The following is a 15,806-nucleotide window of genomic DNA, read 5'->3' as shown; positions in this document are numbered from 1 at the left end:
GCCTTACGCCCAATCACAACGCTTTAGATTGAGTACTCGGTCTATGAGCCAAGGATTTCCTTAATTCAATCACAGTCCCTCGGATTGAACATGGATTTCCTTTAAACCAAATCACAGTTCCTTGAATTGAGTACTTAGACCACTGATCAAGGATTTCCTCCTATGTAATGTACAAACTGTAAGCGTCAACAAGTTCACACACAACAACAATAAGACTTCATACAAGCCAGGAGTTGAACAATTAAGCACAATGATTCTCACAAGATTTGCTTTTCCTTTCTCAAGATGATACTCTTTTTAGCTCAAGTATATGCTTTTGTTCTACTGCTTGTTAAAATTCAAATGACTCGAGCCTTTATACAGGCAACAAACAAGCCGTTGCAACCATCAATACTAGTCGAGCATGGTTTTTTTCTTTTTTGAAGTAGGAAGTATTCAAGGTCAAATTCAAACCGATTTTGAGTTCAAAACAATAGGAAGTATTAAATCATTTAATTTTTGAAGAGTTTATCATAATTCCAAGAAAAAACTAGTTGTTAAAGCTCATTACATCATTTAAGATGCTTAAAGTTCTTAAGAGTCTAAGTGATGCATTTAAAGTATAATCAATGAGTTAAATGTCACTAGTGCGAAATAATATATCTTCCTTGCACCGAAGACTGTTATAGGACAGGGACATAAAAACCACTGCTATTGTTTTGTTGGATGTACCCACGGATGACCATAGCTATGTCACAGAAGACCAAGGACAACAAGTTTGTTGAGTTCTCTAAGTCAAACCACTTAGTTTCTTGAGTTTGCTTATTTAGGTCCTTCTATGAATTTTATGGGATTTCCAGTATTATGGACACCAATATCAAGTTTACATGAATATTACAATTTATAGCTCGAACTAATCTTGATCTTTATGAAAGACTTTTTCAAATTGATACGCCTTGAAGTTGTTCAATCTTTCATCATAAATAAACATGTTAGAACACCGTAACATATCATATAAAGTTTTTCATATCCAAATTACATAATAAATATAAAACTTTTTGGGTTCAACAATCCGTTGCCAATTCTTGTTGCTAACCTTGCTAGATGTCTTTGGCTTTTGATTACAACATAGTCCCTGTAAATTCCATAGCTCAAATTAATCTAATGAAATTTTGATCTAAAAGCACAATAACCCAACCACTATAAGAAACTGGATCCATACAACCATCACAAATCAGAATGGGTGATCTCGAGATGGTAATGTTTGATATTCAGCAAGAGACATAGCAGACAGTTCAACAGATTTAATAAAAGAAAGAGGACGAAATGAGAAAGCAAACTTGGAAATAATTCTGATGATATGAGGATGATTTTGGTTCAATTCTAGAACATATTTTTATTACGAAATAACCAAATAAAGTAAATAATTATTGTCGAGACAGATAATACAAGAAGCAATTCGGTTTTGGGAAGAATAGAGGAACATACCAGAGAATAAAAAAAGATCACATAAAAAAGAAGGTAGACTAGAAATGCACGTGAGGCATCTTGTTGCTTTGGGGGGGGGGCGGATGGTGGGAAAAGAAAATGGCAGGTAATTCTTCTAGATGCGTGTGATTCTTTGATGGGCGAACTGTAGAAACACAACCTTAAAACGATGCAGAAGATAATGGAAAAACAAAACAAACAATGCACACGGATTTTACTAGGTTCGGCAAGATTGCCTACGTCCCCAGTGAGATGAGATCCTGCTTCATTATCAATGGAGAATAGGGTTACAACGCTCGTCCTCACACCTCTCAGTATTGCTTACATTACAGAGAAAGAAACCCTCGCTACAAATATATAGCGAAAAAACCCTAATCCGGAAAGTACACAATTGCCCTCAAATAAAAAATTCGAGTGGGGGGCTGTGCCCCCCTACACCCCCTGCTGTGCAGGGGGCCCTCCTGCCCCCTTGCAACCCCCACGGTCCACTAACCGGTTAGCGAGACTGCCGTCCTGCCTGTTTAGGTGCTACACCAGTACTCCCTGAGTTAAACTACGACGGAATACAAGACATCATACACCAACACGAACAAGCTTCAAAAGTGCCTAACAAAAACTGTGGCTTATCATTCACATAAGAACATCCTGTCATGGCAATGTATGTTAGCAAACTGTAAAACCTTGTCTAATGGGTGAAGTAGAATATTATTATTATTATTTTTTTAAAGGCAACTACTACAACCTTCTTTGGATAGACCAAATGTCTTATCCGCTTTACCATTAATACATTAGTGAGAAAGATAGCAAGAAATACACATTCATAATACATGTTAATTATTATATCTTACTTCATTTTGTGTGGGTATGTATTTAACATTTGAATTCTATTTCCTACCACTCTGAAGAACGAAAATAGTGAGCATCAAAGAACTATATAGCTGGTAGCTCTAGATCTTATTGTGTGTTACAATATCAATGATGCAATTTTTTGCTGCACGTTTCCGCTTGGCGTAGATCTACAGAACACAGATTAGAAGCTGGCCCGGAGGGAGCTTCCAGTGTCACACCCCGTTCACCCTGAACCGGAGCGGTGACCGAGTTAACACCGGTTAACCCAAACCTGCCAAGATCATCAGATACTGTATTCCACCACAGCATACACACACTAACATCAACTCATCAGATCAGCGGAAGACTAAGTTTTACCTGTAAATAATTTCCATATACTTGATACCCAATGATAATACCATAATTATATACATTTGGGCCCGAAGGCATGATATATACACAAAAAGAATAAAGTTCAAATATCAAGTATATACAGGAAATCATCAAAATCATCAGAGTACACAGCTCGGCATCGATATCAAGGCTGGAGCTCAGCTCGGCCTCAGAACCGCTGCCCCGCAACACAGCTCTCACACGCGCAGTCTACGCCGTGCTCAAACTCCTCAGGGGTCCACCAGTCCTCTTCAGGAAACTCGACTGTGGGACCCACCCCCTGCTCCTCAGATGCATGACCTGCAAAATCATCTAAAAAGGGGTGTACACGTGGAATGAGCTCACTAGCTCAGTAAGTAGAGAGGTGGACCACACACAACAATCCACACATCACAACACATCATATGCACTACATGCCATGCAAGTCATTTAAATCACATACACCTAGTCAACATTACTAAGTCTTTGGTTTTAGTGCTACTACAACCACAGTGCGCGTATACTCCGGGTACGAGCCGCGAACTCCCTCCCGCGATACACCCATAGGGCTGTTGGAGAAGGCCCACCGTGAGTACTCGGAAAAATAAAGACAATGCCGTCCACCAACTCTCAACAGAAATGTAAATAAATTAAATGACAGTGCTGACTCCAGCAATTTAAAAGCAGTACGATTGGCCCTCTTGAAATACCACCGGGGTTGCCGACTGTCCTACATGACTCGCCGGGCGTAATGCCTAACCGCCACAGTGTCCGACAACCGCGACCCCTGCTTCCCCCCAAATGGCAACCCAACACCTTAACCCCTGTTGGGAAGAGTCGTAGCACGGGATGGTGAGAATCCTAATACCGCATGCTCCTATATGACAATAGTACGACTGCATAGTGCCACCGTGTCCCATACCACGGGCCACCAATGCATTCGTTTCCAAGCCGACCACGGCATCTAGTCTATCAAGGCATTATGCAACATGATGTACACATTCGACATATATCATCTCATTCAATTTGCATTTAAAAGTAAACATAGCATAAATGCACATCAATGTGTGAAATGACTAATCTATATAGCATATTCATGATGACATGACTAAATTAGATATAGTTATATGAATGCCAACCAAATTCCTTGAAATAGGCCAAACGTCCTCTCTCCACTTACTTGTAGCGTACAAGGATTCCCGCTCGGTACGGGTGAGATCCGGAGCGAAACGGGTAGGCTTTGGTGAACCTAACAAAATTGAGAGGGGTTAGTACTTCACCATTTTAGAATTAAAATTAATGAAATCCGACGTCAAAATCGTGTTTAGAACGTCGAAAGAAGGTCCCACGTCCGATTTGGACTCGATCGGACCTAAAAATCACATTCTGGCCACTCAGGTGGGTCACTCAGGTGGGTTGTCTACCCACCGGTCCTACCCGCCGATTTTGGACCGGCGGGTATGGACCCACCGGTAGGACCCGCCGGTTTGGTCAGAACCCCCTGGTCCTCTCAGGTGGGTGACTCAGGCGGGTAGGGACCCGCCGGTTGCACCCGCCGGTTTTGGCGGAAAAACCCCAGTTTCTTCTCAACTTCCTCCATTCCTTGGGGACCCAAATAGGGCTTTTCTCAACCCATTCTTCACACCTTTAAAGTCCTATAGGATGGTTCTAGCTTAGATCTAAGTTAGATTCAAGTGAGGGGAACCATCTTACCTTCTTTGCCCAAGAATGACTTTAAACCCTCCAAATCACTTCCAACTCACAATGCTCCTTCTACCTTGTCAATATCTCTTCAAATCCTTCAAGATCAATACATAAATCATCTATTAAACCTTAGATTCATCATTTCAAAGGGTGTCTACAAGATCTTAAGAAACCATACCCGAATCAAGGGTTTAAAGCGTGGGTATGGTGAATGTTCATAAAACCCAACTTTTCTTACCTCCAACTGTAGATCTCGAGTTGAAGATTACTCTTCCGGCACCGGAATGGCAAGATCGAGCTTCGGCGCCGCTGAAATCCTTCCTTTCTTCCTCTTCCTTTCTTCTTCCCTTTCTTTTTCTCTCTCCTCTTTACTTTTCTCACCAAACGTACGAGGGTAATAAATGGAAAGAAAAGAACTCATAAAGCCTTATATACTATTCCTAATTAAGTGAATAGTGTTGGGTGGGTCACTCAGGTGGGTGGGTGTACCCACCCGACATACCCATCCGAGAGTCAAAACTTAGGATTTTGACCGGGCTCTGACCTCGGCTCGGACCCTACCCCAAGCATACAATGTAGCATACGTATATAACCTTAAAAATACAGATATAATACCTGTTTTATCCGTACATAGCCTTATGGTAGGTGCACGTACACGGTTTGGGCACTCCCGTCTCTTCTGGCACTGGCTCGGACTTGTCGGGCCAGCCGGTGTTTAAGGTCACCCGTGCCATCATAGCCCATAAGGAACCCGCTCTAACATCCTCTGGCCCGGTTCCTGCATGGTTAAACCGGTTCAACCACGAAATCAGACCGGGTTTAAGAAGCGGGATATTACATTACCCCCCCTTCTGAAAAATTTCGTCCTCGAAATTGCGTACCTGGTTGATCAAAAAGATGAGGGTACTTGGCTCGCATTTCTTCTTCTACCTCCCAAGATGCTTCTTCAAGTGAATGATCAGCCCATCGCACCTTTACATAGGAAATGGAGCGGTTGCGAAGGGTTTTCACCTTCCGGTCCAAAATCTCAGCTGGCTGCTCTGTATAGGTCATATCAGCTTCTAGGTACCCTGGTTCCACGGGTAGCACATGAGATGGATCATGCACGTACTTCTTCAGCATGGATATATGGAATACATTGTGAACATTTCCAAGCGAAGGTGGCAGAACAAGCATGTAGGCTACTGAGCCAACCCGGGACAAGATCTCAAATGGTCCCATGTATCTTGGGCTCAACTTCCCCTTTCTGTGAAACCTTTGCAAACCTTTAGTAGGAGAGACCTTGAGAAATACCTTTTCTCCTGGCTGAAATTCAATCTCCTTCCTGCGGGTGTCCGCATAGCTCTTTTGACGGGACTGAGCTGCTTTAATCCGTTCCCTAATAACGTCGACCTTGTCACAATTCATTTGGATCATCTCAGGTCCTAACATTCGACGTTCACCTACCTCATCCCAATACAAAGGAGTTCTGCACTTTCTGCCATATAACGCCTCATATGGAGCCATCCCAATTGTAGCTTGGTAACTATTATTATATGCAAACTCCATAAGAGGTATATATTCTTCCCAGCTGCCACTCATCTCCATTGCGCATGCCCTGAGCATGTCTTCTAATATCTGTATGGTTCGCTCCGACTGACCGTCCGTCTGTGGGTGAAAAGCTGTACTCAAACTCAGCTGTGATCCCAAGGCACGCTGTAAGCTTTTCCAAAATCTGGAAGTGAACCTTGGGTCCCTATCTGAAACAATGCTCACTGGCACTCCATGTAAACGCACTATGTTGTCCATGTAAAGTTGTGCTAGTTTGGCCATGGAGAACTTGGTCTTGATAGGAATGAAATGAGCAGTCTTGGTAAGCCGATCCACAATCACCCATATCGCATCCATTCCCTTAGGTGTACCTGGTAGTCCGGTGACGAAGTCCATTGTAATCCTTTCCCACTTCCATTCTGGCACTGGGAGTGGCTGAAGGGTACCATAAGGTCGATGCCTCTCAGCTTTCACCTTCTGGCAGGTAAGACAAGTCGCCACATACAAAGCTATGGTGACTTTCATACTTGGCCACCAGTAACTCTGTTTGAGGTCTTTGTACATTTTGGTACTTCCTGGGTGGAGTGAGTACTCGGAGTTATGTGCTTCTCTCACTATCTTGTCTTGTATATCCAAATCATCGGGTACACACAATCTGTCTCGAAACATCAATGCCCCATCACTGGCTAAAGTAAAATCTGGGTCGTTCATTGTTTGGTCTTGAACCTTAACTCTGATCCGCTGTAATTCAGGATCCAAAGGTTGCTTCACAATCACCTCTTGCCTAATTGCCGGATGCACCTGTAGAGCCGATAAGGATGCCGTCAACCATTTAAGGTTTTCTGGTTGAGGTTCAAGCTCTAGGGTTGCCCCTTCATACAAGAGGGTCTCTTCCATTAGCATCGCCTCTTGCACAAGTGGTGAGCTTACTGCTAAGTATGAAAGCGACACAGTCTGTGTCTTCCGACTCAATGCATCCGCCACTACATTAGCCTTGCCGGGATGATACTGAATATCGCAGTCATAATCCTTCATGAGTTCCAGCCATCTTCTCTGTCTCATATTCAAATCCTTCTGGGTGAAGAAGTATTTCAGGCTCTTGTGGTCACTGTATATCTCACACTTCTCCCCATACAAATAATGTCGCCAGATCTTAAGGGCAAAAATGACTGCGGCTAGTTCCAAGTCATGAGTGGGGTAATTCTTCTCATATTCCTTTAGTTGTCGGGATGCATATGCTATTACCTTTCCACGTTGCATGAGAACACAACCCAAACCAACTTTGGAAGCATCGGTATAAACTATCATTCCACCTGTGCCTTCAGGAATAGTCAGCACTGGGGCAGTCACCAACTTCTCTTTCAATTCTTGGAAGCTCTTCTCACATTCCTCTGCCCAGTCGAATTTCACACCCTTTTTCGTCAACTTGGTCATTGGTGCTGAGATCCGAGCAAAATTCTCGATGAAACGCCGGTAATATCCAGCCAAACCCAAGAAGCTTCTAATTTCTGTAACATTCTTGGGGCTTTCCCATTCCACTACTGCTTTCACCTTAGCAGGATCTACTTCGATTTCCGGCTTTAGACACTACGTGCCCCAGGAATCCAACTTGTTCAAGCCAGAATTCACACTTGCTGTACTTGGCAAACAACTGTTGATCTCTCAACCTCTGTAACACCATTCTCAAGTGTTGAGTGTGCTCCTCCTCGGTCTTGGAGTAGATCAGGATATCGTCAATAAAAACAATTACCCATCTGTCGAGCACATCCTGGAATACTCGATTCATGAGATCCATAAATGCTGCCGGTGCATTGGTTAACCCAAAGGACAACACCAGGAACTCATAATGGCCATATCGAGTCCTAAATGCTGTTTTGGGTATATCACTACTCTTTATCTTGAGCTGATAATAGCCGGACCGAAGGTCTATCTTTGAAAATACTCTGGCTCCCTGCAACTGATCAAATAAATCATCAATGCGTGGCAATGGATATCGGTTCTTAATGGTTAGCTTATTCAACTCCCGGTAATCTATGCACATACGCAAACTACCATCCTTCTTCTTGACAAACAACACCGGGGCACCCCAAGGTGAAACACTTGGGCGAATAAACCCCTTATCTAATAATTCCTGCAACTGCATCTGCAACTCCTTCAATTCAGCTGGTGCCATCCTGTATGGAGCCTTAGATACTGGAGCTGCTCCAGGAGTCAAGTCTATGGCAAACTCCAACTCTCTATCAGGTGGTAAATGCATCAGATCATCTGGGAAAACATCGGGAAACTCTTTAACCACCTTTACTTCTTCTAGAGGTGTAACTCTTGCATCAACATCGAGTACCGAGGCTATGAAACCCTGACATCCACTTTCTAGCAACTTTACCGCTTGGAGAGCGGAGACGAGGACCTTCCTCACCCTTTTCATTGTATCTGCTCGGTACACCCACTCTTTCCCTTCGACATCTGTCACCTTAATTAGCCTTTCCGCACAGATCACGTTAGCTCGATGAGCCGACAGCCAATCCATACCCAATATAACATCAAAATTCTGCATATTGAATTTAATGAGTTGCGCATCAAAGTTCTTCCCACTAATCTCCACTGGGCACGGTCCATACACTTCCTTCAACTGTGAAATTTTACCAGTAGGCATACTAACAATCATTCCATGGTCTAGGATCCTGGGTGACATCCCAAGTTTCCCTACAAATCTCTTAGATGCGAAGGAATGAGTAGCTCCTGAATCAAATAAAACATTGGCTGGTATGCCCGATATGGGTAGGATACCTAATATAACAATGTATAATAATTTCAGCAGGTCATCAATATTAATCATAATGAACTTCTTAAATTTAAAACGTACCTGCTACAACTTCTGTACTAGCCTCAGCTTCCTCGGCTGATAGGGCATACATCCTTCCCTGCGGTTGACTGCCTCGAGGTAAGGGAGGCCGGTACGCAGAGGGCTGACCGGAGGGCAAGGCTGGTCGGGACCGACAGTCTTTCGCATAATGCCCATAGGAATGGCAATTGAAACAACGAATCTGAGACGTCGGAACTGGAGCGGGGCCCCTCTGCACTTGACCCGCTGCAGATGGAGGTCGAGGTGGTCTTGAAGCTGTAGGTACCACACTAGTGTTCGGGCGAAAAGAAGTAGAACCCGAACCACCAATTGGCCTAGGAGGGTAGCCAGATGGCCTATAGGGCTGCCTATACACAGGCCCAGAACTGTATGATCCGCGGTATGCTTTGGAGGAATTTCCCGCATCCGGGAATGGATTTGTTCTCTTCCACAGTCCAGGAGTGAGGGACTGTTCACCCTTTTGCTTATCTTCCATTGTTTTGGCCTTCTGTACAATCTGGCCATATTCGGTCAAATCCAAGACTTCAAGCACAGACCCAATCGCGGCTTTTAGGCCTTTTAGGAACCTTGCTGCCTTTTCTTCAGCTGTTCACATATGCCTTGGGGCAAAATGGAACAAACTCTCGAACTGCTGTTGGTATTCAAGGACAGTCTTACCTCCTTGAGTTAAGGCCATGAACTCAGTCTCCTTCCGATCTCTGAAACTGCGCGGATAATGGTTATCCAAGAACAATTCCTTAAACTGCTCCCAAGTAGGTTCTGGATGAGCAGCCATCAATATAGGCTTGGAAGCTTGCCACCAAGAATTTGCCTCTTTCTTGAGTTGTAACCCAGCACAAATGAGCTTCTGGTCATCCGTGCACTCAAGCACCTCAAATATCTTCTCCAATTCTTGGATCCATTGATCCGGTTCTAGAGGATCACTCCCCACCTTAGAGAATACCGGTGGTAAGTTCCTCTTGAAAGACTCCACCACCCTTGACGTGTTGCTCATCGCCGGGAAGTTAGGAGCATAGACGGGATAGTAGGAGTATGGAGGAGGCATCCCATGCTGAGGAATACCGAATGGTGGGATTGGAGGTGTACCCACCACTTGTGGTCCCGTTCCCGACCCTACAGGTGGGTCCCGTGGGGTGAGTACCCGGGGAGGTTGACCCGGTTGAGAAAATCCAACTGTTGCTGGATGGCAGTCATAAATGCTTGCTGTTGCTGAAGCATTTGTTGCTGGAAAGCTTGTTGGGGCTGCTGAATTATTGTAGCAACATCTCCCGGTGTAATGACCGGTGGAGGGTCTGGAAGTGTAGTCATAGGTGGGTTCCCATGTGCCCCACCCTGACCAAGGGTCTCTGGAGGTAGTGGAGGTGAGGTATGCCCCACAGAACGGGACCCCCTGGGATTTTGTGGTCGACCGACCCGACAAGGACCCTGCGAGGTACCTCGGGCATTACTACCGGATCTAGTACGTACCATCGTATCCTGGTACCTGGAACACATCACACACCATATTGATTAAACACCATAGAATTGATTTAGGCACACAATCATATGCCATTACATGAGGTGTTGTAGTGTATGATAGCCTGTAAATAATCATAGCTCAATTCCATGATACAGGCAAGGTCCACAGCATACATGCCAATGGTCCCACTTGACCATAGCATATTAATCATAGGAATAATATCAATAGTGAAAATCAATGTAATCATGCTAGGAGGTGAGAAGGGAAAAAGAAAAGGAGGAAAATTTTCAAATTTTCAAAATTTTTCCCAACTGCCATAACCGGTGGGCTGAACCGGCGGGTAGGAGCCCGTCGGTTATACCCGCCGGTCTTTACTGCCCTAACCGGCGGGTGGCACCGGCGGGTAGGAGCCCACCGGTTATGCCCGTGATAAAACACGAACAGGGCCCTACAGGCCCTGTTCAGTCTTGTCTCTTTCCCCATCTCATTTCTCTTTCTTCCTTTCTCCCTTGGCCGATCTTGGAGGTCTCCTCGGCACTTCTACTCGCGGGTCTACTCACCTACTCAACGTCTTAGAGAAGAGTCAACTCATCTTCATTCAAGTAAGTTCCTCCTTCTTCCCTTTTTCTCAGAATTTCCATTTGTATAGAATGCATGAATAGGGTTTACTTTCTAGGCTTCCTTTCCACATTTTTCTCCATAGAATAGTATTACCATGTGATTGTGATGCTTCTACTGTAGTCATTCGTAGTTTATAGGAATTTCATCCCTTCATTTGGAGAAAACCCCAATCCGTGCCCTAGGTTTCCAAATTTTGGGGTTTCTTAAATTTTTGATCCTTTTCTCCAATTGATGATTCCATTGTGATGCATTTCACTTTTTTTGTGCTCGTTATGCTTTAGATTCCATGAATCATCCATTATGCTTGGAATCCCCATGTATTTCCATGAAAATACCTCTTTTTGGCATTGGTTCCCTTGATTTTCATCCCATACATGTACTCATGGAACTCCATAGTCTATTTGGGGTATGTTCTTGCATTTCCATCATCCCCCTACTATGGCATTTTGTCTTAGTCCTATGGTTTCCGTTTGTTCTCCATTATGTTCGAATTTGCGCGTTGGACTTGAATCCCCTCGTGTTATACATGCTCTTTGCTTTTGCTGTCATTTTACTGTTTTGGTATGTTCCTATGCGTTGTCAACTATCGTTCATCATGTCATAGGTTTCCTATCGTTCCTAGATTGTCGCCGTTCTGTTTCGCATGAATTTGGTTTTGGATTTCCCGTTCTTAATGCTGCTGTCTTTTCCTTTCTGTACTAATCCTTACTTTCTTTTCTTATTGCCAGGATGTCGTCACGCACCGGCAAAGGACCATCTTCCTCTGGCGTTAGACGTAAGACCACCGCTTCTAAGCGGAAGAGTGCGGAGACCAGCTCTTCAGCTCCTCGTACGGGGAGATCTGCACCTGCCCAGTCTGACCCTACAGACTATGATGAGGAGCACTTCCTCAGTGCCGAGGCCGCAGCCAACTGGCCCAACTTCCTGAAGGGGTCAGTGTTGATGGAGAAGACCGTGGTAGTCGAGGACTTCCACAAGGCTAGGCTTCAGGAGAGGTTCTCAGCATTGGGCTGGGACTCTATTCTTCATGTGGACCGACCATGCTAGGAGCAGCTCGTCCGTCGGTTCTACTGTAACCTGGAGGTGTCGTATCCGTACGGGGAGTTCACCATCAGCAGCTTGGTGAAGGGAGTGGATATCCAGCTGACGGTAGGCACCTTGGCCAGCATCTTGGGTATATCGGCGGTGGGACACCGTTACTACAGTCCCCCCAGGGGTAGGCCTCAGGGACCGTTCATGAGTCTGGAGACACCGGACTTCATCTACGAGACCATCTGCGGCAGCAGCAGTCGCCCGGAGTCCGAGACATCTTTCTATCCTGAGGTTCGTCTATTCGCCCGGTTGATCCAGTTCAACCTGCTCCCCAGAGGAGGTCATCGGAACCAGGTGGGTTTCATGGCGGCTTTCATTGCCTTTTGCATCTTCACGGCCGCAGAGGGAGGCGGCGAGCACTTGTGCCTTCCCTATATTATCCTCAGAACGATGGAGCACCATACTTCCCACCCAGAGGATGGAGGATTTCCTTACGGCAGGATCCTCACTAGGATCTTCGAGTTCTTCGGGGTGGATCTGAGCGGTGAGGAGGGGAAGACTCCGGCTGATAGGTTCGACCGGAGAAACCTCCTGAAGATGGGTCTTCAGACCCTCATGGATTCACCTCCTAGATCAGGAACTCAGAGAGGTAGGGGTAGGAGGGCTGCCCCTATGGAGGATGTCCTCATGGAGGAGGAGTCCAGTGAGGAGGATGAGGACTACGTTCCTCAGGACGAGGAGGAGGATCTGATGGGTGGCAGCATCCCTGAGGAGGCGCCTCAGGAGTCGAGAGGTCCTGGTCCTAGTTCTTCTAGAGCTACAGCCCCACCACCTGGGAGTGGTGCCTACGACTTTGAGGGCATGACGTCCTCCATGCGGGCCTTACAGAATGGCCAGGTTCAGATACTGAGGCGGCTGGACGAGATTGTCTCCAGGCAGACCACCTTGGAGGATTCCTTCCTTAGGCTGGGTCAGGACTTGGACACCAGGGCCAACGCTATCTCAGCAGACTATGGCCGGCTTCGGAGGGAGGTACGGCTGGTGAACGCGAGGTTCGATTATTACGATCACCGCTTCGACGTCAACTCCAGGCCTCCAGCGAACGTGGTGATCATCGATGACGATGACGACGACCAGTGAGGGCTTGGCTCACCCACACTAGCTGGTTACCCGTTTTCTCCTTTTTTGTAGACATTGTATACTTATTTCTTCTCATTCCTTGTATATGTATTGTAACTGGTTCATTTATAGAATAAAATATCTTTGGATAATGGATTTTGTGGTGATTTCATATGTGGAGTACCCGTGTGGTCTTGTGGTGATGTGATTTTTTTCTATCTGTGCTCTTTGTTATATGATTATCTGTTGTTTATCAGGTTTTGTGTAAAATTTTTGGAAATCCCATTTTACGCCGTTATGCTGCCGAAATTTCGTCGAAATAGTACTTTATAGGTTATAGTTCCAATCTAATACCTTTTATCTACACTCACGCATGCCATGAATGCAACTTATAACATAACCTCATTTTATACTTTCTTTCTTTGACTTTTAATCTTTAAGCTTTTATCTTTACCCAACCCCATTTTCCTATTATAGAGTCTACGGGGTTCTAATGGTACGCTGTGAGTGGAGCAGAGCATCACGCTCTGATACCACCGTTTGTCACACCCCGTTCACCCTGAACCGGAGCGGTGACCGAGTTAACACCGGTTAACCCAAACCTGCCAGGATCATCAGATACTGTATTCCACCACAGCATACACACACTAACATCAACTCATCAGATCAGCGGAAGACTAAGTTTTACCTGTAAATAATTCCCATATACTTGATACCCAATGATAATACCATAATTATATATATTTGGGCCCGAAGGCATGATATATACACAAAAAGAATAAAGTTCAAATATCAAGTATATACAGGAAATCATCAAAATCATCAGAGTACACAGCTCGGCTCGGTATCAAGGCTGGAGCTCAGCTCGGCATCGAGGATTGTGCCCAGCTCGGCATCATATAGAAGAGCTCAGCTCGGCCTCGGAAGTGGAGATCAGCACGGCCTCCAACGTAGAGCTCAGCTCTGCCTCAGAACTGCTGTCCTGCAGCACAGCTCTCGCACGAGCAGTCTAAGCAGTGCTCAAACTCCTCAGGGGTCCACCAGTCCTCTTCAGGAAACTCGACTGTGGGACCCACCCCCTGCTCCTCAGATGTATTACCTGCAAAATCATCTAAAAAGGGGGTGTACACGTGGAATGAGCTCACTAGCACAGTAAGTAGAGAGGTGGACCACACACAACAGTCCACACATTACAACACATCATATGCACTACATGCCATGCTATACATTTTAATTCACATCCACCTAAGCAACATTACTAAGTCTTTGGTTTAAGTGCTACTACAACCACAGTGCGCGTATACTCCGGGTACGAGCCGCGAACTCCCTCCCGCGATACGCCCATAGGGCTGTTGGAGAAGGCCCACCGTGAGTACTCGGAAAAATAAAGACAATGCCGTCCACCGGCTCTCAAAATAAATGTAAATAACTGAAATAAAGGTGCTGACTCCAGCAATTTAAAAGCAGTACGATTGGCCCTCTTGAATGTACCACCGGGGTTGCCGACTGTCCTACATGACTCGCCGGGCGTAATGCCTAACCGCCACAGTGTCTGACAACCGCGACCCCTGCTTCCCCCCAAATGGCAACCCAACACCTTAACCCCTGTTGGGAAGGGTCGTAGCACGGGATGGTGAGAATCCAAATACCGCATGCTCCTATATGACAATAGTACGACTGCATAGTGCCTCCGTGTCCCATACCACGGGCCACCAATGCATTCGTTTCCAAGCCGACTACGGCAATCTAGTCTATCAATGCATTATGCACCATGATGTCCACATTCAACATATAACATCTCATTCAATTTGCATTTGAAAGTAAACATAGCACATATGCACATCAATGTGTGGAATGACTAATCTATATAGCATATTCATGATGACATGACTAGATTAGATATAGTTATATGACTGCCAAACAAGTGCCTTGAAACAAGGCCAAACGTCCTCTCTCCACTTACTTGTAGCGTACAAGGATTCCCGCTCGGTACGGGCGAGATCCGGAGCGAATCGGGTAAGACTTGGTGAACCTAACGTAATTGAGAGGGGTTAGCACTTCACCATTTTAGAATCGAAATTAATAAAATCTGATGTCAAAATCGTGTTTAGAACGTCAAAAGAAGGTCACACGTCCGATTTGGGTTCGATCGGACATAAAGATCACCTTCTGGCCACACAGGTGGGTAAGACAGGTGGGCTGTCTACCCACCGGTTATGACCGGCGGGTAGGTACCCGCCGGTTATACCCGCCGGTTGTACCTATCGGTTTGGCCAGGGACCCCTGCCTTCTCAGGTGGGTACCCTCAGGCGGGTAGGTACCCGCCGGTTGTACCCACCGGTTTTGGCGGAAAAACCTTGTTTCTTCCCCATTTTCTCCATTCTTTGGGGAATCAAATGGGGATTTTCTCCACCCATTCTTCACACCTTCAAGGTCCTATAGGATGGTTCTAACCTAGATCTAGGTTAGATTCAAGTGAGGGAAACCATCTTACCTTCTTTGCCCAAAAATGACTTCAAACCCTTCAAATCACTTCCAACTCACAATGCTTCTTCTACCTTGTCAATATCTCTTCAAATCCTTAAAGATCAACACATAAATCATCTATTAAACCTTAGATTCATCATTTCAAAAGGTATTTACAAGATCTCAAGAAACCATACTCGAATCAAGGGTTTAAAGCTTGGGTATGGTGAATGTTCATAAAACCCAACTTTTCTTACCTCCAACTGTAGATCTAGAGTTGAAGATCACTCTCCCGGCATCGGAATGGGAAGATCGAGCTTCGACGCCGCTGAAATCCCTCTTTTC

The sequence above is a fragment of the Macadamia integrifolia genome, chromosome 4 (genome assembly GCF_013358625.1).
Source record: "Macadamia integrifolia cultivar HAES 741 chromosome 4, SCU_Mint_v3, whole genome shotgun sequence".
Classification (NCBI taxonomy): Eukaryota; Viridiplantae; Streptophyta; class Magnoliopsida; order Proteales; family Proteaceae; genus Macadamia; species Macadamia integrifolia.
The sequence above is the reverse complement of the archived record's forward strand: the minus strand, read 5'-3'. Positions refer to the sequence as shown.